General features: G+C 35.9%; 1 protein-coding gene across 1 annotated transcript in view; it reads right to left on the bottom strand.

The window, feature by feature from the left end:
* The window catches only part of MPPED2 (metallophosphoesterase domain containing 2), a 603,962-nt gene that overhangs the window by 104,570 nt on the left and 473,218 nt on the right, over window positions 1–26,174 (bottom strand). Inside the window, exon 18 of the mRNA XM_080595267.1 lies at window positions 7,924–7,996. The gene's annotated coding sequence lies outside the window, so the exon portion shown is untranslated. The remainder of the gene's footprint in view (window positions 1–7,923; window positions 7,997–26,174) is intronic.

Below are 26,174 nucleotides of genomic sequence, written 5' to 3'. Positions count from 1 at the left end.
AAAATATCTATTTTATATTATTTATACTACATTGCTGTATATTTGTTTATACAATGCATTTAATTATAATGCTTTTATCTAAAAAATGACACTTCTGCTATCAGCTTTATACCCATTAGAACCTACTAATCTCATTAAGGGATTTTAATTCCTACAGGATAATTCACGGATACGTACATGCACTGGCAATAAAAACGTTCCATTGATCTTCCACAATTGTGGAAGGAGCTATATATAGCTAATGCTATTGTGAGCATATGTTGTGCCTGCAGGAGGATCTGATTAGATGAGATACTTGGAGGAATTCCATGAAACAACAAATTGAGATAATGAGTGCACTGAATAACTAAAGCCTTACAGACATTTATGGACATGCTTAACTTCATGCACACTGCTAATCCCATTTACATCAGACTTTGCCTTTGCGTAGACAACACAGATCCAGAGTTAGATGCTAGATATTTATATTTCATATCAGTAGAGTATTTGTGCACCCTACAGTCCTTACAAGTTTTATCTATTTACCAGCCCTCAGAGATGGAAAGTAATGCATTCATTTTGAAATCATACACAAGAGAACATTAGTTTTTTCTAAAACATTGCTAATGACTTGCTCTTTATTGCTACCTTGAGATAATGCCAGTGAGTATCCAATTAAAAAAAATCATACTTTGAATCTTTTAGTAAGTACTCTGCAATCTGCTTATGAGCAATCCGTATGACATGACTCCTCATCTCCTCACTCAGATGAGTACTATCTAAAATGGGACAAATGAACGGGACAAATAAACAGGAGAAAATTCCAAGCTACCACAGACATGCTCCAAGTGAAGGTACTTTTTTTTTTTTCTGTAAATGATCAACTACAGTTGCAGATGAGTGATCAGTTGCAAATAAATTTATATCTACGCTGACACTGAAGATACTGACATTTCTGAAAGCATAGTAAAATAAAACCTCTAATTGTTAATATAAAAAAATACATTTTTAAAATACAAGTTTCAGAGAAGACATAAATCATTATGCTTTATGATATCAGTGGAGACCTAGTAACTGAGGTTTAAAAAGAAGTTTCAGTTGAAAGCAAATTTTTCCAATCTGGTCTGCCAAAAATTGTTCCCATGAATTATCTGCCACTGTCAAAACTATATGCTTGAGCAGGTGATCTACTGCATTTAGTCTATGATAGCATGTTCAAAATTCCTCATTCTTAAGTTTTATCTTGTTTTCTTTCAGTTTTCACCCTGGGGGTGCTGGTCAACTGAAGGCTCAACATCAGTCAGCAATGTGCCTTGGCAGCCGAGAGGGCAAACCACATTTTGGGGTGCATTAAACAGTGTAGCCAGCTGGTCAAAAGAGGTGACCCTCCAACTATATTCAGCATCAGTGTAGCTTCATCTTGAATACTGTGTGTAGTTATATTGTGTGTAGTTCTGGTTCCACAATACAAAAATGATGTTAAGATACTTTAAAGTGTCCAGAGGAGGGCAACAAAGGTGGCAAAAGAGCTGGAAGGCATGTCCTATGGGGAGAGGCTGAGAACACCTGGGTTGCCTAGTCTTGAGGAAAAGAGGCTGAGAGGCAATCTCACTGCTCTCTCCAAATTCCTGAGGAGGAAAACTGGAAAAGGAGTTGTTGGTCTCCTCTCCTTGGTAACCAATGACAGGATGTGAGAGAACAGCACAAAGCTGCACCAGGGAACATTCAGAATGTACATTTGGAAAAAAATCTTTATCGTGATGGTGGTCAAACAGTGGAACAGGCTTCCTAGCAAGGTGACTGATGCCCCTTGCCTGTCAGTGTTCAAGAGGTATTTAGATAATGCCCTCACTAGTAAGTTTGAACTTTTGTTGAGCCCTGAAATGATCAGGCAGTTGGACTTGATGATCTCTGTAGAACCCATTCCATCTGAACTATTCTGTTCTATTCTCAACACTTTTGTATGTGGCTAAGACAAAACATTAAGAGGTTGATGCCTACTAATTTAAGTAAATTTCAGAAAGACTGCATTTTTTCCAGATGGAACTGCAGCTCAGTGGGAGAAATACTCTGACATAGAATATACCAAATACATTTCATCATAAAAATGTACTTGGAAAAATACTTTCCCTGTAAAGAAATGGCATTATCATCCACAGGGACATGGGAGTTGGAAGCAGCTCTCTAGTTTTACAATGTATTGCCATTTCTTCAGCAGTTATGCAAAAGACCACACATAAATAAAACTTATATTACTAGATTCTTCACTTTAGATTTCAGAATAGGAAAATGTTTTAGACATAATACTAGATTCCAACATGTATTTCTCTCTCTTGTGATTTGGTGTTCTGAAAGACTGTTTCAAAGCTCTAAATTCATTTTAAAGATGGGTGAAAATGAGTCAGATCAACCACTGATCAACTGAACTGGAAGAAAAACAAGTGACAGTTGCCTTGGGTTAACCAGAAGAACTCGTGTACACTCAACAGTAGAAAAAAGAGTGTCATCTGAAATGTTTACCTCAAAAGCTGTCTAAACCTTTCTAGTGTTCTTGGAAATAGTCAGGGGGATAATGGCATCCCAGTAAGCAACAAAGCAAGAGACTTTTCAATAGATAACCCTTCTGAAGACTGATTTGTAAATTAATGGTATTTAATGCAGTTTACGATTTTTATTAACTACTCTATCACAAGTTTGTGATATCTATCAACTATCACAAGTTGTGACAACACTATCTTAAGTTTGCAGTTTCTTAAGTACAATGATAAAATAGCCAATAAACTAGCATTGGCAGAGAATCCCTTAATATGAAAAATGGTGCAGGCCCTGGTTTAGAGGGTATATTTTTTTCACTCGATATCTGCCAGACTTGTAGCTTTACCAATGTATTACAATGTCTTCAGGCTTTGTCTGCAACAGAAAATCTAATGCAGTAGAGAAAGACAAATCAAGGGCATTCACCTACTGAATCAGACCTCAGTTTCGGTGTCGTTGCAAGAAACTATCAAATCATTCTGGAGATGTCACCTTCACCACACTACGTACATTGAACTCAGTACTAGATGCAAATTACTGTTCACCTTGCAGAAAACATGTTGTAACACAGCTGCTTAGTTCAGAGAGGCACTGTAAACCTCCAGGTCTTTCCCAAAAGAAATTAGCTCAAAAGATAATTAGCTCAAATTAGCTCATCATTAAGTACAACAGGCCTTGCTGTTATCCTCATATTGAGGATTTTGACTCAAGCAATACAATGTTTTTACTTAAGCTCTAGAGCCACTTCCTAACAGAACAGTGAAGTATCTACACCTAGAGACATTCACTAAGCACTATCCCAAATTTTGCAGGCAACGTAAGGAACTTCTCTAATCAACTTTGTAGGTCACAAAGTAATAATACCTTCATTCAACAGGTCTTTCTTCTTTAAGAGATTTACATTGTATGAGTGAGGGTGTCGAAACAGTTTCTGTAACTAACTTTTGGTTTCATGTTTGTTCAACCTCTTAACTAAGAGATAATGGCAGATCTAAGGGCAGATCTAAGGACATCAATTACCGCTGAATAAGTACAATAAAAGCCATACAGGAGTAATTTCTTTTTCAATTACAAAATTTCAGCCTAATATTCTGTCATTTAAGTCATAAAAAGGCCAGTGGCTATTCAGCTAGGCTATACGATCCCTAGGGGACCGTGTGCCCACAGGTTCTATTCTCACAAAGCTGCACAAATTAATCTTTTGCATCGTCTGCCTAGCCTTTTGGTACATCAGTCAGTCTTTACTATTACAAAAGGTATTTCTGGGAGTTTCATCATCCCTAAATGGTATTTCTTAACTTACTGGGTATTGAACTAATCAATCATATTCTTATTGTCATTGATACAGAACTACTCGAATTTCATTAATTCTCTATGATGATTTTCATGATACTGATAGACAAATTTTGCTTCTTATTTGCTGTTCACAACACTGTAGCTGTTTTCCAACATGAAAAATTTTTCAGCACCATAATTCCCAAGGTAATTATATAGCATTGTTGCCTCTAGTCTGATATACTTTCTGATCCTGTTCTCTACTCTTTCTCAGATTGTTTACATGTATATTTCAAGAGAAACAAGCAGTCTGGAGTATGGCTGGGTTGCATAAGAAAAATCAGGAATCTCTGTGACAGCTGATGAGAGAGAGAAAAAGAGAGGCATTTGAAGTTACATATAATAATTTCCCTTCAAAATTTGAACTAGAGGTGGATAAAATTAAGTTCAAATCTCAATCCCAAACTGAATTAAAAAAGAAAAAGAAAAAAGTATTGATAATCTGGGTCCAAATTCTGAAATATTTTCTCAACACCAACTCAAATTAATCTCACAACTTGAAAGAGTGCCCTGTTCTATACAACGTAAATGAACTATCACTGCTGGAGGTGGCTGGAAATTTGCCAAAAACCTAATAAATAGGCAAGTCAGGAAAAGGAAAAAGGAGACAGAGCTGTGGTTGTGGTATATAGTCTGCGGTATTTTAAAAAGGTGATAATGGCAAAAGGCACATCCATGGGGAAAAAAGGCCTGAGTCTTTTCTCTGGGTGATAATTCAGACTGTTAGCAACCCCTTCTGTTTCACCATCACAACTAAATTTTCATGTGCTATGTGTTAGTTATGTTAATAACATTTTTAAAATATCTTCAGATTGTTTCTCTAAAAAATCTTGTATGGAATTTTACTTTAAAATCAATACCTTATTCCTTTTGTAGCTATTTCATGTGTGTAAAAGGCACTTAACGTTCGTGAAATGACTAAATTGTCTCAACCGCTACATGTTTATTTTATTAGTTGTTCTTCAAGATCTAAATCATCTGATGCCTTAGGGACAGATACTACTCTAGCCTACCAGACAATTCCCACTGACATCACTGAAAGATGCACCTGTGGATTTATGGCGGAATAAGACTCTTAAAGTGAAGATTGTTCATTTGGGATTAGGTTGGTCTTAGCTTTTAGTATTCTTGGGTTATGGAAGCAGCTTCTTATTAATCAGTAATGTCAGCCTATTGAAGCTTTTAAGATTTGACTTCTCTGATGGTTTGGAATTCCCAAAAGAAACACAGAGAGAAAACCATATATAACTCTCCGTTGGCAGCCCACTTCTAGCCCAACTGAATCTCAGGTTTCATTGTAAGAGTTTTGTTCTTAAAAGCTGAATAATTTCTTAGATATTTCACTATGACAAGGAAGAAACAGAAGACAATATGATAATTCTTTCCTCACTCCACAGATCTTACAGCAAATTTCCCCCATGTCAATCACACGGAAGCAAAGCAGCACTCCCCTTATTTTCAGTTTTGTACATAGCTTACAGTTCTTGTGTTAGTCTGAAAAGAATAAATCTCCCAGTCCATAATTTACTGTGTATGCATGTGAAAAGCACATCTCTTGAGGTTTGGAACTGAAATTATTTGTTTGCTAGTCTGTAGGGAAGACTAAAAGCATTTTCCTCACATACAAAGGCTACCCCTTTTGTTTCTACATACAATATCAGACAGTAGTTAGCGAGAAGAATAAAATATAGAGAAAACATTTGCATACAATGTTTTGCAGTTGAAGAGCAGAAATTTTACAAATGATGTTTACAGCATGAGTAGAAAATGCAAGGTTAAACATGAAAATACATAGCAAAGATGAGCAATCAGCTATCACTTACTGGGTTGCTGGTATCAAAATATCTCTCATTACCAGTCCCTGCAGTTTCACCTGCTGTCAGGTCTCAGTTCTAAAGTACCATGAATTTTAAACTCCCTTTTCCTCCCAAGAGGCAGTGTTAATAGCACAGTAGACCAGTCATTAACAAAACTTTCCCTGATCAAATCTTATGTTTACTATATTCCTCAATAGCTACAGAAATAACTATTTTCCCTCTTTTGTCCAATTCTTAGTAGTAAAAGAGGTTTTACCTTTAAGGCCAGACACTGAAAGTAAGAGGTACATAGCAAGTGAAAAAGAAAACTCATCACTCTCAGACACAATTTTCCTCCCTGATTCTCCAAGATTGCACAGTAAACCAACAGATTAAGAATAGGAAGAAAATTAGAATGGTAGAGAAAAGAGGTAACAGCTCGCCTTTTCCCCTCATATTCTACTCCTCTAGGACAGTAATGCAGAACAAAAAGGAAGAAGAATTCATCTGTGAGTTTCTCCTGCTCTGCATCTGTCTTCTAGCTTGCCTGAGAAACTATCCCAAGTCCATAACAGAGGGATTTAACAGCAGTGGAAGGCACTAGCAGCCTTGATTCAGAAAAACAAAACAAATAAATCAGAATACATATATGAAATTAATTTCTTGAATGTATGTGAGTAGAGTTCTCTCTTTCTCCGGACATCCACACACACATGCACACACAAACTTAGGCATACTTGGGCACACACATTTAAGAGAGATTATTCTCAGATTTATCTGGCTTGTGAAGCTTTCTGACCAACAATAAACCTGTGTCATTGGGTCCCAAATCATTCACTACATTTAAGTACAGTCTAACTTCCTCAACATGTTCTTATGTTTCAAAATTTTTCAAAAATCATGGTCATGTTAAAAAAAATAAGGCATTGTCTTGGCTTCTAGTGCTTTCCTCCACTTCCACACGAGAAACTAAAAAATAAATTGAGGATTATGTAATTCTGAATCAGGCTTGTCCTTTAATTTGTCAACCTAGTGAATATTCTAGGGGACTTCTCAAGTGATTTGGTTTAATCCTTGGTAATTGTTCCTTATGCACTGTTTTTGACTCCAGAAATCAGAAACTATGGTGTCGCATTTGAAATAATTATTTACTCAGATGGCTTTTGCTAATACGACCTTTTAGCTTTTAATGAAACCTGATATTTCATTTTCTTTCACTAATCTTACATTAATCTTACATTAATCTTAAACATTAATCTGATTTTCTTTCATTAATCTTACTATAAGTATTAGGAACCTTTCCATTGCTTGCCAGTACTTTTAAGAAACAGATGGATTAACTGAAAATGTTACTCCTTTCTCAAAAAGCTGATTAGCTCTTTCCAGTAGTCAACACCAACCTCCTCATCCTTTCGTGTTTAACTGCAATATACAGAATCTCTAACCAAGCCAGAATATATGGACCTTTCACCATTCCTTTTATTATGTGATCTAAATGTCACTCTAATCTATTTTAACTATGTGGTACATTAAATATTTGTCCCTACTTTAGATAGTAAGTAGGGCAAGTTATTTTCTGAAGAAATAGTATTTACTGTGCATGTGGGTGGTTGTTTTTATTCCGTGATATATTCCACAGTTCAGAGAAGCTGAGTTTACCAGCCCTGTTGAAGATAGCATAGGGATTTACATCTCTTCGGAACTGACAGTAACTGTCAAGAGCAGTAATGCCTAGTTGACAGTGACAGCTGACAAAGGTCATTTCTGAGTTAAAGATGAATTAAATGTTCTAAAATGTGAATGCAGAAACAGCTTTAAGGAGGAAAGCATGTTAGAAGAAATGATGTCCCATTTACCAAAAATTACCCTTAAAATTTCAGCCTGAAGTGTAATGCCCAAAGCAATTTACTAAAAGAAAAATGATTACAGCAAATATAAGATAAGAACAGAAGTAATCCAGTGTTTAAAGCTAAGAGAAAGCAGTTTTCTTACATGCCACAATTTGAAATAATTAAGTTTTGGTAGACTGCTACCAGCACAAACTAAAGAAGAAGGGAAAAACAACAAAACAAAACAAAACAAACAAACAAAAAAAACTCTGAAAATGTTACCAAAACAAGACCAGTTATCTCTTTTATTTTTATCAGTATTTCTGGATATTCACCATAGTGACTGGCCAAGCATAATTTCCCTTAGGGATTCAGTTATGCTTGAGAAATCACAAAAGAGACGATTTTGTATATATACTGTTGAACTACCAACTCAACTTCTTACTTACATTAACATTCCTGTTTGCTAGATTCCAAGTTTTTAATAGTTCTTCAAATGTGGGATAATAATATTTATAGAACCTGAAAAAAAAAAACAAACAAACAATGATCTACACTTTCTTTGTCCCTAACTACTACAGCAAGGTGAATTGGAACAAAGCAAAACATGTTATGACTAAATAGATAAATGTAAAATATAACAGAGAAATGTATTTCCTTCAACGTACTGTTTTAGTCTACCAGTTGAATGATAAAATGAACTATCACAGTTGCAACTCAAGGAAACGTCTGCGTAGGTTTACATGGATAATGAAAGATTCCTGGCAGAGTTTTCTTCGGCAGCCAACACACTCTCCTCATTCTACTGAAATATTATTGCAAATATAAGAAAATACTTCTATTTTAATGATAGAAGCAAGTAACAGAGTCTTGTTACATTGAAAATGCCCTTAATCTACCTTCTCACAAATCACTACTACTACTTAAAATGAATTTATAAGGCACAATTACAGTTGAATTGTAGCTGACTGAATATCAGAGAACTGTTGACTCAGACTACATTAACTTCTAGTATGTACTGTAATCTAGTATGCTGTAAATATCTCAACTAATCCTACAGCTCAAAAGTAAAAACATAATAAAATACATGGACATTGTCAGATGTCAGACCTTCTCAGTAGGGACAGATATATTTGGACTAAGGCCAACCTACCTCTTATTTTTTCCTGAATGAAGAGACCATATTAAGTTTAATCTACTATTACAAGCCCTATTTTCTGGAGATTTTAGTTTTTTCATAACTCTTTCCCTTTGAATATTTTGCTCTCATTTTTTATGTCTGGAACCAGACATAGAATTCTGATAACATTCCTGTCACTGCAAGGATAATACAGGTAAAGCATTGCCTCCCCACTTCTAAAGGATATTCTACTGATTGTTTAAGGATTAGGGCTGGGTTTTTTTGTTTGTTTGTTTGTTTAAGTATAACTCTGAAAAATGTGTTCTGACAGCTCTTGACAGTTTCATTCTGATCTTCATTTCCATGAATGGAGGGAATTCAAAAACAAGTTATGCATGACAGAAAATGTTTGTTAGAGATTTTTTTTTCTTGGTGCTACAGATGCATACACAAGGCATTGGATTCTGCTGTATTCACAATCTGAATGAGGTTTCTTAATGTGTGCTAGCAAAATAAACAATCCTGTGATGCTAAGGAGTCATGAAAAACAAAAGGAAAATGAAATAACAGTCAAGGCCCTAAAACTTGTTCCCATAAAGGACCAATGCCAATCATCCAACCTGACTGGTCTCTCCATCGTCACAATGAATAAACCAAACCATTCTGACAAAGAATCAATATGGCCTTGAGAGTTTCACGGGACAAGTCCAGTGTCTTTTTGGTAAGTTCAGTCATAAGTCACACTTATCAGCCTCACTGCCTGAAATTATATCCTGGACCAAGGGCTGATTTGCTTAACTTCAACTGTGAGCTGTATGATTCTCATCCACATTTTTCAACACAACCAGAAACTTCCTTCATGTTTCCCCCTTGCTATCATGACTATTCCTGCACCATTACTGAAGCACATGGAAACTTTCTAGAAAGCAAAGTTTCTCTATAAAATACCTATGTGTTATGTTCAAATTTTTTACTTTGATGAGTTCCTGCTGAATTAAAGACAAAACTCCCACAAACCATGCATGGATTATTTCAATGTGCACGAGGGTCTAGACCCGTTCAGAAAATCTATTCAAAGTCAAGCTGAAGTTGGTTCCTGAAGTTGGTTTCAGGAAGTATTTGTGAGACAGTTTGCTACAAAGCAAATTCACTTGGTGAATTTCCATAGAAATTATTCTTGGCTTGTACGCTTCCCAGCCCAGGGCAAACCTCAGGATTTTTCAAGCAGAGGGAGCATGGGGACCCAGTGCCAGTTTGTCACGGTGATCAGGAGGCAGATGACAGGCAGATGATTTTTTTTTACTACAAAACCACAAAGCCAAAATCCTTAGATTCACAGTATCAATTACAGTGCTAGACTTGGGATTTCTAGCAGCCAATAGCAACAATAATGCTCATGGTATCGATTTATTTTCTTTGTTCCAGAGGCCCTGGGAGAATATTTATTTAAGAAATACCATACATTGGCATCCCATAACAGCATTTTTTGCCTTGTAGGAAATTTGAAAGCAATTTGAAAACAAACAAATCAACCTTGCAAACCCCAGTGTTCTCAGCTAGCTAGCTTGATCCTCACACAATATTTTAATTAGCATTTAAAGAATAAACTGATTTTTTACATTTCATGCCCTAGGTATGTTTTTTAATCCTTAGTGTGTGGGTCTGCTGAATGTATTCTAGTTACTTCTCATAGAGATCAGACATGTTAGTTCAATGGATCTCCCTTATCTACATTGTGTTGGGTGTTATAATATACCTTACTATACATAGCAAGTAACACCACTTCTTATGTGTTGTTGCTGCTGTTGTTTGTTTTCTGTTGCTTGTATACTACCTTAAGGGCCATAGGTTTTGTTCCAGTGATACATTTAAGAAGATTTAGCAGAGCAAGCAGGATAACATCTAATGGTTCTGATTAGATTCCAGGTTCATTTTTGGAAATATTAAATGTACCACATTTGCTGCAAGTACCAGAATTCTTGGTTCAGATATTTCCTACTAAATTAAAACTGGGTTAACAGAAGGTAGCATGCAGCTGGTGTCAGAAGAATGACGTGTTCAGAGAAAAAAAAAAAGTGATGCCTTTGCTTAGTGTAGCCTTTTCTTAAAGAGAGACAAACTATTTCTTCTAGGAAGTGAATAACCATGTTGCATATACATCATCTAAAACTCAGAGTATGTTGCTAAAAATGTTCCATATACGGTCACGTCAAGGACATTTGGGTTATATTTGGACTTTTGAAAACCTAATCCAAATTGCCAAATGATGAAATACATCATAACCACAATGGGCTCCAAGAGGAGCCTATTTCTTTTTGCCAGCTGATGTCCAGACCTAATCCAGAGGCGAAAGACGGGGGATGAATCCCAGATGTAAAACACGTCTTTACTGTTATGTTATAATGTCTTTGGTTAAGAGGAACTTTAGCAAAGCAACCAAAAAACACTATCTTCAGTTTTCCATTCAAAAAAAAAAAAAAAGCTTTCAAAGGAAACTGTCAATAATAGAGCAGCAGCTGCTTCATTTTGTTTCTCAGAAATACCACATGGTGATGATTTTACAAGTAATTGTTGCAGATGTTTACCTTGTTGTGAACTACTGCCCTATTTAATATCTGCCAAACGGGAGCTTACTTGTAAACATACAAACTTTTCCATATGTTTCCTAGCAAAGCTTTTACAGAAAACCTTCAGCTACATACAAAAGGACTCCAACAAGTAAAACACTCTGAGGTCCTGCCACCTCGTGAATTCTGTTCTCATTTGTGAAAGTGTTGCCACTTGAGAAGGGTTTGCACAAGGAGACGAAGAATAAAAAAATGAAATTAATGGTCATTGCAACCAAAAACATCAACATTCATCCAGAAAAGAAGCTGTGTAAGAAAAATCTATGCCAAAGAAAGCTTCTTGCAGCAGCTAGCAGGGTCTAATGCACTAAACATGCATTAAAGAGAGAGAATGCAAGCACTTATATTCTCAAAGTAAAATGAGACTCACATTCTGTTTTCCTTTTTTACTGATTGTCCCTTCTTAGAACATATGTTTGCCTTGTCAGCCAAGAATGACATTAAATTTCACAAGACAAATTGCAGCTTCCGTAATAAATGGTTTCTAAAGGATTTAGGTGTAAATCAGAGAAATTTCAAATCTGTTGATTATGCTGTACTAAGCTACTTGACAAGCGCAATCCATTGCTGAAAAACACTCAGCAACCGCTTGCTATTTGTCATGTTCTTTAGAGCTCAGAACAGAAAATACTCTCTCTGCTCGACTGCATGCTTCCACTAGCCTTCCAGAAGGCTTTCCTGGGTTCTTCCCCAGCATGTAATTTTCCTGATACTTCAGTATCTATTTATACCACATTTAATATTTATAATGGCAGTGAGATACACTTTACACAAATGCAGTGTTACGCAGTTGCAGTGGCTGAAAGAGTCACCAAAACTTTATCAAGTATAAATTGTTTACATACAACTTTTATGTTATCTTGCTTGGATGAAAGAAATGGTTAAGTGCTGATTTGATGCTTTAAAAGAGAAGAGGGAAAACACAAAGCAGTAACCTAAGTGACCAGTGAATGAGTGAATGACATTATCATCACAAGGCAGTGCAGCAATCGTATAAATACACATATCACAAAGATAAAATATTCCTTTTGCATTTTAGAAAACATAAGAGCATGTGTGTGGCCATTGCTGCCCATAGCACAGCTGCTGCATACAGTCCTTCTCCCTCACTGCCGACAGGAATACTTCATCTCCTCTTGTGTACAGGAAATTTAAGGGAGGATGCTATGCAAATACATTTTTGTAGTTTCAGTCCAGACTAACAAGTCATAGAAAATCTTACCTCACAACCACAGTATTCATGTACACAACCCTGTCTGCAAAGTAGCATTAACCAAACACATTTCTTGGTGTGGTAGGTTTCTTTGAGAAGACAGAATACGGTACAGATACAGTCTCAATTTTGCATGGACCAAGTTAAAAGCAGTATCATTACTCACTTAGTTGCCTTAGCTCAAAACAAGTTCAGACACACTAGAACAGTACAGTGAAGAGAGCATATGGTGAAAAATGTTCCTTTCAACCTTCACACATCAGCCCAAAGACTCAATTTAAACACTTCAGAGAGGGCAAGGCACTTCAGCATCTGCTAATGAGCACAGGAGCTTTGTTACACAGGTTGAACTTAACTAAGGATCCTTTCCTAAAGTACGTGAGCAGAGCTCTTCCAGCAATGCTGCTAACAGAAAAGGCTTCTGATATACCTCCACCTCAACCAGAGTGACAGATGTCTGATATGTTTTACTCTTGAGTTAAGAATTCTTCATCCATTACACTCTGTTGCTAATACTGATAGGTTAAATAAAAACTCATTATAGTACCTATATTTAACGCTTTGTGCACTATGTAAGAGAATATTCTTATTTTAGAATTAATAAACATGTAAATGTGTTAAAACACCTTTAAGACGATGCGTTGTCCTGCCCAGCTAGAAATGTTTTGTATTTCCCTGCAACTCTTATAAGTATCAAAGTTGCTAAGATTAATGTTCATATCGGAAAATTTAGAACACTCCCATTTAAATAAAGCTCAGCATTAGTGTATACAGTCCTCACCCTGAAAAAGGGGTTGCCAAGGGACTACAGTGTGCTATTCCAAGAGAAAAACCAAATAGTAATTCTACATGTTATATGTTTCTAATTATAATCAACTACAAAGCCTTTCTTAATGAGACAACTGTGTAAACAAGGATTGTTCTTACAGATTATAAAACTACATGCTCTAACAGTGGGTATTACTAGCTCCAGAACAGAGATGCTTCTTTATAAACACAAAAATCATTTTCATTATTATTTTCTGTTGATAAATTACCTATGGGATGTTTGATACTGAGTGCATCAGTGTCATTCTTAGTCATCTGGCCACAATGGACTTTGAATCTGTCCTTCTGTCCCCTCACTCCTTTTTGCTAGTGCCACGTGTTATATTGCTTCTAGTATTCGGTCCTGTGCATGCAACTGGATGTGCACTGGACCTCTAAGACCACAAATAATCCCATTGAATGCCTCTACAATATTTTACTTGGAAGCACCGCATTCATTCATTACTCAAAAGTTGAAATTTTGAATGCATAAGAACAATATAATCTTCTCTGTCTCGTGATTGGAGACTGGATTAACACAGTTCTTCAAAACAAATTAAAAAAGAGGCTGGAATAAAAAAGATTGAAAACAAATGCCATCTGATGAAATGAAAGGATTATTCTATATATAGTCACAAAGACATTTTTTCTTTTTTTAAATTATTCTCTTAACATGGGACATGATTTTACTTCTGTGAATATTTCTGAGCGTCAATACATTGTTAAAATATCTTAGGAAAAAAAAAAAGCATGGCAAAAGAACGAAAAATCTCAGTCAAATCTAAATTGAGCAAATGTTAACAAATGTTTTGGCAGATATTCCCTCAGTTTAATTACAGAATGAGTCATGTTTAACTATCCTTCTGGGTTACAAATGGAGAGTTCCTTCAAAGATTTATTCCGTATGTAGATACAACATATGTGCATATCTAACAGTCTTATGAATATGTTTTCTCAATATACAGCTGCTGATAATATGCACTATTTACAAAATTAGAACAATGCTCATTTGGATACCTGAGACAAAGGAGAGGTGTTATTACCCTATAATGTGTTTTCCTTTTTAGAATAGAACAACAAATCAGATTATTTTAGATAATACTCTGAAACCAAGGAAAACTTGCATTTTTTATTAAAACCTAAAATGGAATGACCTTAAAGAACCATCTGAAACTCTTTGATATGAAGAAACTATAGTCAGTGGTTCTCAGTTTTCAGTCTTTCTTTCCAGGGATCTATGGACTATTTATTGAAGGGATCCACAAAAACTAATTATGGAAAGCAAATGCATTGTATGTATCTTCCACTGGGAAAGTTTTTATGGGCATTCAAAAACTGTCAGAGGTTGAAACCCATTAGAACTATAGCCTTTTCTCAGGTGAAACAAAAGTTTTGCTAAAATAAGTTTAGGAAGTGATGAAAATACTTTCAAACATGCAGATTACCTCCTCTCAAAAGGAAACCAAGGTGTTTACTTCTGTAAAAAGGTTAAGAATGGTATGAAGCCAGAGCCTTTCAAACTGCGTGCTAGGGATTATAGATCAGGCCTTGCTCCAGTGCTGAAAGGCAAAGCAGTCCTGTTATGAATCAGGGAAGTCACTGAAATTAAATGATTGCTAAGTTCCAACACAAAGGTCTAGCCAACAGCAGCTCTAAAGAGAATGTGATATTATGCAGAGAAATGAAAGAGAAATGCTGCTTATATATGTGAGTTCAACTGCAATTTGTCTTGCTATCATATTTTAATCTTTGACACTTGTGGATATTAGAAGTTAAACAATTAAAACCACGAGTTTACTGCTACCAAATACACACACCTATTGCTTAGACACTACAGTGGCACATATAAATTACCAAGGTTAAAGCTATCAGCTGACATCAGTTGACAGAGATACATCCCTCTCATATGCATTGGTATGAACAGTTTTTTGCCATACAACAGGAAGCGTGGGTTAGATGAGTTGGTTCTCAATCTGCTATAGTGTGCAAGTGTGTACCTGTGGCACATTTTTCTACTTCTGTTCTCCCTAAAAAGCCTCATAGTTTCTTCACCTCCTAAAACCTAACTGAATGAATTACAGTGCTAACTACTTGAATAGGAAGATATATCCACTGGAAACCCTACATCCATTTCTACATTCAACCCTGACCATATACGTTTCCTGGCAGACCCAAGATTAATGTGTTACATTTTTAGAAGAGGTATTAGTCACTTGGGCTTTTCTGCTTTCAATTTTTAATGTGGTAGCATTCTATCTTTGTACCTTCATTTCCATCCTATGAATGAATCATAAAGAATTATCAATACAAATGCTTTCAATGTTTAGCTAGTTAAGGTTCCATTACAATATCCATCATTATGTTCAGTTATCAAGAAATTACTTCTGCATCACAGCTGTATTCCACCTACAAAAATGTGGGGTGGGGATGGACTCTAGGGAAGAAAACTTAAGGTGTCTAGATATTTCCTAGCAATAACAATATAAAATGTTCTGGCCCTTTTGTGTTCAAAATGCAAATACAAATTAGAAGCTGAGCATTTTAATGACTCACTGATGTCTCAAATGCATTTAATTTTGACAAGGCACGCATGTTGTTCTTGTATTACTTGTGTTATGCTACACTTTTTTCTGTAGTATTCCATTAAGTTTCCAAACTTTGGAATTCTAAGAAGGAATAGATTTTATATTCTCCTCTGTTAACAAGTTGTTAGCAAATATAGAAAATATTGATTGGGATGCAGGTGTCCTCTTTACCACAACTCAGACTATTTCTTTCGAAAACTGTCAAGTTCAACATAAAAAAGAAACACAAAAATGAAATACACCTATAGAAATTATTCTGACTCTAGGCAGTTACTTATTAAAAATCACTGCATTACTTATTAAAAATCAAATATCAGGTTAAATTTTCAGTCAGAAAAGGCAGTCACATGTTATAATGATGCCCAAGGCAGTATCTAAATATCTTTCTGATTTTGGAAGAATTCTAAATAAGCACTGAGGCCTTAAGATCGTATCTATAGTGGTTTCCAGGGTTTTCCCTTATTTGTTGTTTTTTAGATGTAGCAAGCATGGTAACTGTAGTTATTTATAAAATTAAAATATTTTAAAATAAATTATTAAATTTATATTATCAGTAATTATTTTATTTGAAAAGCATTTCATACTGGGATCTCTCAGAAGAAATGGCCATTGAAATACTCCACTGGTTGTACGATAAAATATTCCTGGCTACTTTTCTTCCAGTCCATGTTTGAATAGGTCAGCAACAATTGGGCACACTACAACACATTCTCAGTTATTCAAATATCCCAGAGTCTAGCCTTGAAATCATGGAATAAATGAATGCCTCCTTTTTAAAAAAACACTGTGATTGTAAAGAAACTAAGAACATCAAGAATGGACACAAAAGGAGAAATTTCTAGGGAATATAGCCCAATCGTCATTAGCATTCTCAACAATCACAGGATAACCCAGAGTTGAATTTCTACTAACATATCACAGAAGTATTTGTACGCTCCACTCCTTCTGCAAAAGAACTACATATTGTGACAGACTGTTCACTCTCTTGGCTGCAGAAGGGAAGGCAGATGATGAGAGGTTACAGTAGACTGCAGATTAATATATGAAAAGTCTGACTTGATTCTGATAAGATTTCTTAAATAGGAAAAGGAGATGCATTGGCAGGTGCTGAGTAGTAAGGTTATGGTGGGGGGAAGCACCGAATTACTTTCTGTGGAAGCACAAAGAGCTGTGCATTTGTCTGACAGGCTTGGGATTTAATGATTAGATTGTCTTCAGGAGCAATCACGTGTTTCAGACTCACTACTGCTGTCCACCACCACTACTTCTTCATGATGCTAGGGCCCCTTACATATCAGCATTTCAGTGGCTAACTCTGGGTGTAATTTTACTTTTAGCATAAAAGTGCATTTTTACACTGCAGCTAAGGAATCTCATTCAAAAACAACATAAAACCACAAGAAAACTAAAAACAGACACTATCTGGTTAAAGAAAATGAAAGCACATTTTCTTTTCACAGTTAGATACCCAATAAAAACTGAAACTAAAGTCTGAAAATAAATTGAGAAATAATTTTTAAGGGGTATCATTTTTTGCATAGATAGTTAGGCAAATCTAGTTCCTTTGCTAAATGATTGTTTGTATATTTGTACTTATATTCTCACATGCATTTAGAATACATACAAAACTTACCATGACAATTTTTTGCCTTTTAATTCACATGGTTGCAATGAAGTTTGATGAGCACAAGGCACTTGGAAACCCTTGGATGAAAGGCATCGTATAAACATTATTCAACAGCACTTCAATTATCAGTAATTCAGTATTCACAAGTCATAAAATAAAGACTTGGTTGCTGTCAGTTCCAATTTCTCTAGTAGAAAAGCAATAGTTCTGATAAGCAGAGAGAAAATAACAGTAAAAACATGGAGACAAACACTGATTTCTAAAGCTGAGTACTGCATCTTTTATTACAAAACGTTTGGATGGAAATACTAACAGACTTTTTTTTAACCATTAATTACAGAAGATTTGTAATCTTCTGTATTATTCTGTAATTTGTACAGAAGATTTTCATTTGTGAAACTTACACCTTTTGAGTAGCTTTTATAATCATAAAAAGTATGTTTACTGTTCCTACTAACTGATTGCCTTGCTGCAGTACAAGCTAAGAGATCAAAGAATGTGCTGGCAGTGGAAGCAGAATTGCTAAATCCAATATCTTGACTCATTCTTTTCATTTTAAGAAAGACAGATGAGAAAACTGGCAATGCACTCTATATCTGTATTTGTGCCAAACAGCATTGTCCATCTAGCATAACTGATCCAGCAATTATAGTCAGAAACTAGAACTTAAAGAAAAATAAATTTGTGCATCAGTGTCATGGTGATGTGGCATCATACAGTGTTAAGCATGAGAAATATCCCTTATCCTCATACAGACTAACTAGCCAACAGTGTCCCAGACAGATGAGGACTCTACACTTTGATTTTAGCATAAATGATAACCACTTTATTACAGATATGGGTAGAAGAGAATGGAAAGATTTAGATCATGTTTGTTTGTTTTTTCCTCTTACTACACTATCCTTTTCCTGCTGAAAACAGCAGAGAAAACACACAATGCTCAAAGTGACCAGAGGCAGGCAGAGAAGGGGGCGGGGGCGGAGAGAACCCACTATGATTTTTCCTTCTTTGAGCAGTAAGATCAATATCAATACTTGCAGCTAGAAAAGAAGAAGAAATTGTTATTTTTGGAAACAAAATAAAAGAGAAGCACTTTTTAATGCAATGGGTAATGAACTAGATTAGGCTGTGAGAGGGATGTGATATGAAGTCATGGAGGGTGACACTAAAGGCAAGTTCAATACAAAGGGGGGAAGAATTAGATAAATTAATGTTCAAAACACTCATAAATTGACTTTAAAATGATTAGAGATTTATCCTTAGCCATTAATAATACATCAATGAAGGATGCTGGGGAACAGAACACAGAAACCACCAGGATCACAAGCTCATCTCTTTTTGCCACATGCAGGAAGAAAGTATTGGCCTGAAAGGACTTGTAGTGCATCTCTCTCATTCTTAAGCTCTTCTCTGTGGGTCTGAAACAAATCAGAACTCTAACCATAAGTTAATAAAAATTTCCTTGAAAGAGCTACAAGGGAAAACAATGCAATCAGATATTCCCAATACCAAGTAAATATTTGTTTTTCATGTTTTAAAGTTTTGTTTCTTTAAATGCAAAAGAATAATAGAATTGTGTACTAATTGATTTGATCTCATTTAGGATTGTTGAAATTTCATAAAGCACAGAGGCAGCACTAGATACGTTTCCCATTTTAATACCTCTACTTTCCTATGCAAGGCAGATTAGTCCATATGGGCAGCCAAACTATGCACAGGGTATTTACTAAAGAGTATTTTCTCACACAAGCTGAGTAAAAAGCAATTCTGTGTTTTCTTTGTAAATATTGAACTTCCATAACATTCCCTGCTTAAAAAGATGAAGTGTTCTGGTATTGGCTGTTATTTTGCTCTCACCACCCTGTCTACTATGGATCATTTCCAGACCTGGATACCTTACAGTTAATACTTGCTCATGTTTCTTCTCTGATCCTAAGTCAGAATTCGTGAGACAAATGTTAAAGTAATTCAAAAAAGTGCAAGGGACCACACAGATGCCAGTAGACGCCTTGGGCTTTTCATTTATAAATGCTTTGTGCTAAAAGGGCTGTAAGTGGTATAAATTAATATCATTTAGTATTCATTAAGACTGGTTAATAGGATATTATACATAAATTATTATCAAAAAGTTAGATGAGCTTTGAGAAGTTAGCCACTTACACGTCAGGAGGAAAGATTTGTGCCTAATACCTTCTGTTTGAAAATTTTAGGGAGAAAAAAAACAACACACTACAGGCTGCCAGCAGTGAAATAGAGTGGTGAAGCATTCTAACTCAGCAGCAAATTTGTTCTTCCACTTGATTTCCACTCCTTCTTTGTAGCTTTGTTCCTGTAGTGATGTGTATATGGTAGGCACTATCAGCTCCAGACTCTGTACATCACATCCCAAGGCTATGGTAGGACAAGGCCAGTCAAACACCAAAATCCCTTCTTTCTCCCCATTTCTATAGTCTCTGAAGGAAAGAAATCCAGGCAACAGATCAGAGGGATCACAATGACTGGCAAATGAAGATTGTAGACAAACCTTCTCCACAGTTTGGATGGTGCCTGCATCTTATCAGCGCACCAAGGTAGCAAAAGGCACAAGCTATCTTGGAAGCATTAATTATTATCCACACACTTCATGTAGGCCCTCTTTCCTAGAGCTATCCTGAATTTGTTAAATGAACCTCCTACTGAAGCATATAGGAGTTACAGCACAGTGACCAGGCTCAAATCATTACTGGAATTAATAGGCTCCTGACTTGCTGTGCTCCTACACCTGACATAGCAAGGCCACAAGGTAAAGAATATATTCTGAACACCTTAAATATAGACAGACTAAACAAAGGAGACAGACCAGCTTCTTCAATCTCTGCATACGTCAGGCTGTGGGGATGCACTTTTCTTCCTGAACACACTGAAGTTATTATTAAATAGGTTAATGCACTCATTCATGGTTCAAAGTATTCATTGCTATCAACTGAAAGTCAGCAGTCCACCCTGAGTTCTGACTCCATCTGATGAATTACCTTGTCTGCAGTGCTGGAGCTATAAATGAACACAACATCTGTTGGAATGCTAGGTTTGAAAGGCTGGCTGAATAAATCACTCTGCAGAAATTCCCAAAGCTACTAAGGCTCTTTCCAGAGCTTCTGTCCTTTGCCCTCCTCTGTCATGCATATATCCATACTTCTTCCCATCTAGTGGGAATTATTTTAGTATTGTTGTTTGCTCCATTTCAGTGTCTTAAAGGCGTATGTTCTGTGGGGCCACATAAGAGGGTCAGCGGTGGTGGTAAGAGCTATTACTCTCTATTACGAAGCATAGAAAGTTCAGTTACTGCTTCAGCAGAAAAAGATTATTAGTGCTGTTTTTAACCTCCATGTTTGGAAAGAGCATTAATAAATTAAAAAGAGTGAGTATATAAGATAGTAATTTGTGCTCGGTTCTTTGGCAGCAGTAAAGAAAATAAGAATAGATTTGGCAGACTCTCCTTGTCTTGTTAGGCTTTGCCTTCTGGTATCTCCTTTTCCCAGTCCTCCTCTTTGCAGATTAAATAGGAAGACTCTCACAATTTGAGAAGACAGCTGTTGGGTCTCAATGGGGATTGCAGTTTGTCTCTTGCAAGCTCACATTCCCCTCAGTTTTTACTGGTACTTAATCAGATTAACTGTCCATGGTTAGGGAGGGGAGAGCTGCAACCAGGAAATGTCTGATCCCAAATGTCAATTTCCATCAGGCACTGCAGCATCGTATTTTGACAAAAAATGTTTCTGGTTTAATGTCTTCATTAAAATGCCAGGTCTACTAACAAGTAGTTAAAAACAAACAACTTTTCTTAAATAATAGTGTTCAGTATTTCAACATAAAGTAATTGACCAGCCCTAAAATTGGTGTCAGAATTATTTATGGTTTAAATACTAACCTGAAATTTTGAATTGGACACCATCCACACATATACAAACATCAGATGGTCATTTTTATAATCCATCACAAGTCAGACCTCTTGATAAAGAATTAACTCAGTTAAAGTTTCAGGGGAAAAAATAGTTTTTTAGCCACTTAGTCTTTTGGCCTTTGACGCTTCATTGAACAAACATTTTCTTAAAGTGCAGCCTAGCTACCCAGGTATTATAAATGCATTCCTTCTCCTTCTGAAAGAATAGAAAATATAACATTTCAATAGACTGGTTAATAACTGATGTTGTTTACTGTCCCTCTGTATGTATTTAACCTTATATTTGCTTTGAAATGTGGATAAGTGAAAGTTATCTCCACTGTTAGATTATGTCATGCTATATTTTTTCTTTTTTTTTTTTTGATCTGTAAGTTAAATCAGAAAAATTAATTCTGCATACAAATTAACACACTAGAACGCTCTCAGGATCAGCACCTATGATTGTACACTGCAGCAGATAAAGTGGAGGCAGAGAAAAGGAGTTGAAATATAGAATTAGCAAACTGCTGATGGTAGTGGATAACACGGGATTCACAGTCCCACTACCATTGTCTTGAGCTGACCATGCCCTCTTACATTACAGGTAGAATACTACTTCCTTATTAAACATTTTGTTCTAGTACATCAACAAACTTTTGTATTTGCATGCTAGCAAACGCATTTAAAATAAGTTTTGTCCATGGATCACTCGTTGCATGCAACCCCATATTTTCATGTGGGGTAAAACATTTTAATTAAAGTGGCTTAGGTGTTCCTGAGAAAGTAAAAGATTCATGAAACTTGGTTGAAAATTTAATTAGCAAAGGTTATTTTTTAATATTTGTCCCCAGTGATTTTTTTCTCACTTTCATTAATAGGTTAAGAGTGTAGATTACAAATACCGAATAACATTAAAAAATAATGATGATATCCAGGTTTCTATCAAAGTATAATTCAAGAACTCATTTCCTCATTACAAATTTTAAATCGCATGCACATTTTTCCCCCTTTACTGAGGAATTTAATATCTAACTTTGACATATGCTCCACAGACTTATTGTAACTGTTAAACGTTAAAAAAAGCTAATGAGGGAAGACTTATTTATAGCTTAGCCTTTGGTGGTAGGAATTCTAGACAATTTTTGAATCAAGGTTATACCTTTAGAAGTAAAAATTTAAAAAAAAAAAAAAAAGAAAGAAAGAAAGAAAGAAAGGAAAGAAAAATAAATCCCTGAAGCTAAAGGGTATAAAAAAAGGAAAGAGGAGATCTCTTTTTGTATAAAAGTACTGGCATTTATGTTCCTATTAGTCATCTTTGTCATTTTAACAGCAGCTCTCATGCTTTACATCTCAGGTCTTTGATGCACCTTACCAACCATAATGAATACATCATAATGTAACTGTGAAGCAGTAAGATAGTGCCCTCAAACTTAGGATGAGAAAATGAAACATACATACAAAAAGGATTTATGACCCAGTTGTTGAGCATATTGAGCCATTGAATCAGACTGTAAGTAATTTTTAAATCACCTGAAACCAAGTGGTTAGACCAGCTCAGTGACCATAATTGGATCCTAGGAGAAAGACATCCCCAGGAAGCCATAATGTTGTTTATTTTAGTAACTGCTAATATAATGAAAGAAAATACTGCCCCATTTAAGAACCTTGCACTCATTCACCTTCTTGAAAATATCTTAGTTATGTATATGTATATTTATATATGTATATAAATATAATGATTTATATATATATATATATACACGTAAAATCAGCCTAGCTATTGTAAATCAGTACTTTCTTAAGGAACACTGATTCAAGGAGAAAAAGTTAATAAGTTATTCCTGTGATGCCCATATGTCAGAATACAGGACTATGAGGTAGGAAACAGAAATCAAAAGGGTCAATGCTATTTTTGCATTTAATTACATTTTTTATGCATTGCAGGTTTTTAGAGCCACTGTGTGGTGTGACAACAAGGAGGTGCCTGATAAATGCATATAGCTAAGCTCTGCTTCCTTTCCACTACTTGAATGACACAAATGGAGCAAATGCTCTTCCCTCTGTATTTTAAGAACTTGGGGACACGCTGCTTATTCTGTTCATATGCTGTAAAGAAACACGGACACTGAAAATTTTCTATAAATGAAAACAAGTTATTCTCTCTCCACAAATTATGGCTTAATTGAAAGCTATACAGAAATGAAATGTACTAAGATTCAGTTTCTGACAGTCCATGTTAACACAGTTTCTTCCTTGTGGTCCAAAAAGACAGCGTTTATCACTATAAAAACTGTAATCTCTGCTGGACAGCCTGGTTCAAAAATAGCAAACCATCTCTTTATTTCATGCTATTTACGCTGGGCCGATTTATCCTATTCATGGGCTTATGCACTAAGTTTAATCCTCAGAATTCTCAAAACAAACAGTCCATAATAATCACATGCAATGCAGATTTTTTTTCAAGTGCAATGGAAGAGATTATTTTAAACCTTACATTCTTCCCATGAAACACTGCAGAAGTCAGATAACGTGTTCTGACACCAAAAAGATCAGACTCTGGAAATGTCAAGATGTAGTTTCAAGGGGACCATAATGTATACTCATTCAAGGAAAGAGATAAGGGAAGGAACACAATAATACCTAAAGGTGGCAAGTCCATGTTAAAATCAAGATTCTCCACCAACAGTTTAAAATATCAACATCTCCAGGCAAGGGGACACCGTAGTACAGTGGCCTTCAGGAGTGGAGAGGAAGCATTATTGAAGGACCACCTTGTCTGGACAGAATTCGTATTGGAAGCCAACAATTTATGCACAGTTCTTACAGCTTCAAAAGTTCTTTCCTTCCAGTGCAAATAATTTTACTTTTTTTTTGGGGGGGGGGGGGTGGGGGGAGGGTTGTTTTGGTTTGGTTTTGTGCATTGAAGGATTCCATAGGTTTGGAATTTCTGACTTTCTGGTACTTGATCATGTTCCTTAAGATATACTTATCTCGGTTACTTTTGAAACAATCAGTCCAACACTTTCTAGGGTCTGTGGCTGTAAGACAGAGGGAAGTAAAAAAAGAAGGATTTGTCCATGGGAATCTGTGTGGCTATATTGCAGGGAATGAGGTATTGTTCCATGCCAGGGGAAGAAATTGTTTTCACTATACATTCAAAAAGCTTAAGTTCAAGTTGTGTCTTATAGGCAGTAATCCATTCCACAATTTCAAGATCAGAGAGTATTTGATTAAGATAAGCACATTAAATTAGCTTCAGCTGGCTGTCACAGCTCTAAATTCTTATAGTTTGCTAAGCGGGTAAACTGGTGTTTCCTTCCTAAAAGTCTGCCTACACTGCATCACACTTTGGCTATGTGGCATCCAGGTATCACTAACTGGCTGGTGAGTACTAATAACTGTTGAACTTTCTGCTTATTGTGGGCTGCAAAACCCATTTGGAACACTGGGCAAAATAACTAGGCTCACATAATTAAAACAAATACTATAAAGAGTTGTATGAGCATTTACTTGAATACCAACATCTACAGAAGGTCTAGGCACACCTTTGACTTGTACGATATAGCTATACCTAAAAATAACGTTACTAGAAGATGAGTAGCATTTTCAGATTTTCAGGTGTTAGATCAAGATCAGACCTAGTGATGTGTGGTATCAAAATGTCTGCAGGGCTTTTCTCAACACAAGACTTTTATGTGCAAAAAATTATAATTAAGAAAAATAAGCCTTATCCTACCAGTTAACCACACTAAAATCTGCATTCCCAAATGGGTATATTTTGTGTGTTTATAACCTTCCATTATATCTTAGCCAATTTATTTGCTTTAGACAGACTTAATCCTCCTAGTTAAAGAAAAGCAGTAATGATGGCTGCACATTACAGTCAGAGATCTAATTAGTCCGCTAAAATGTAGAGTGAATTCACATGTATACTTTTGACAAAAAATTACCAAGACACATATTGAGACATCTACCTCAATACATACAACTTTTTTCTGGTCTTCTCAATGTTGTTACTCAGTGCCCCGGGTATTTTACTTTCTGAAATATTAAGGACTTTCATTCCACTACTTAAGAGTCCCAGACATTTAGAAATGTAGTGACAGAGAAGCAGTATTGGCTCAGCAGTTCCAGATGCAGCTTTACGCCTATTTTATCACCCTGGCAGACACAACTAGATAGCGTATTCCATGAAATCCAAGAATGTACACAAACAACGTAGCTGCACGAAGCCTTCTCCCTGAAAGACAGGTGATTATTGCCAACAGATATAACTGTCATTCGGAGTATATTTGGAAAAAATATATTGTACACAGATGGGAGCTGAAGAGTTGTGTTTCTGCTGAGATTCAGATCATGTCTTTTAAAAGCAGTCCAGGTGGTTTGGGTTTTGTCTTTTTTTCTTTAGCATTGGCACACACATCTTTTCCCACTGTTGCAGATGCTCAGTGCAACTGTTCAGTTGTGCGTACAGGTCTTCTGCTGGCATGGTCTCAGAATATTCAGGAACATCCATACAAATAAGGATACTCTAAACACTGAACCCAACTTCCAAGCAATGCCAGAGTCAAGAATTAAGAGACTTTAAACTCTGTGTCTGCTTTCATCGTGCCCTTTATGACCTGGGGTGTCAGACACATTAGGATCTTATATCTCTTAACAGAAAGAAGGACTATTAAATAAACCACATACATACTCTCTGGCTCTGGAAGTCCCTTTCTCACAAATCTCAGAAGCCTGTGTGAGTCTGCAGGGGAAGTATGCTTGTGCAATGCTGTGTGGTTCCACTATTACTTTAGAGT

Source organism: Anser brachyrhynchus, assembly GCF_964034855.1.
Source record: "Anser brachyrhynchus genome assembly, chromosome: 5".
Taxonomy (NCBI): domain Eukaryota; kingdom Metazoa; phylum Chordata; class Aves; order Anseriformes; family Anatidae; genus Anser; species Anser brachyrhynchus.
Note: the sequence above shows the minus strand (reverse complement) of the source record. Positions and strands in the feature narration are given on the sequence as shown.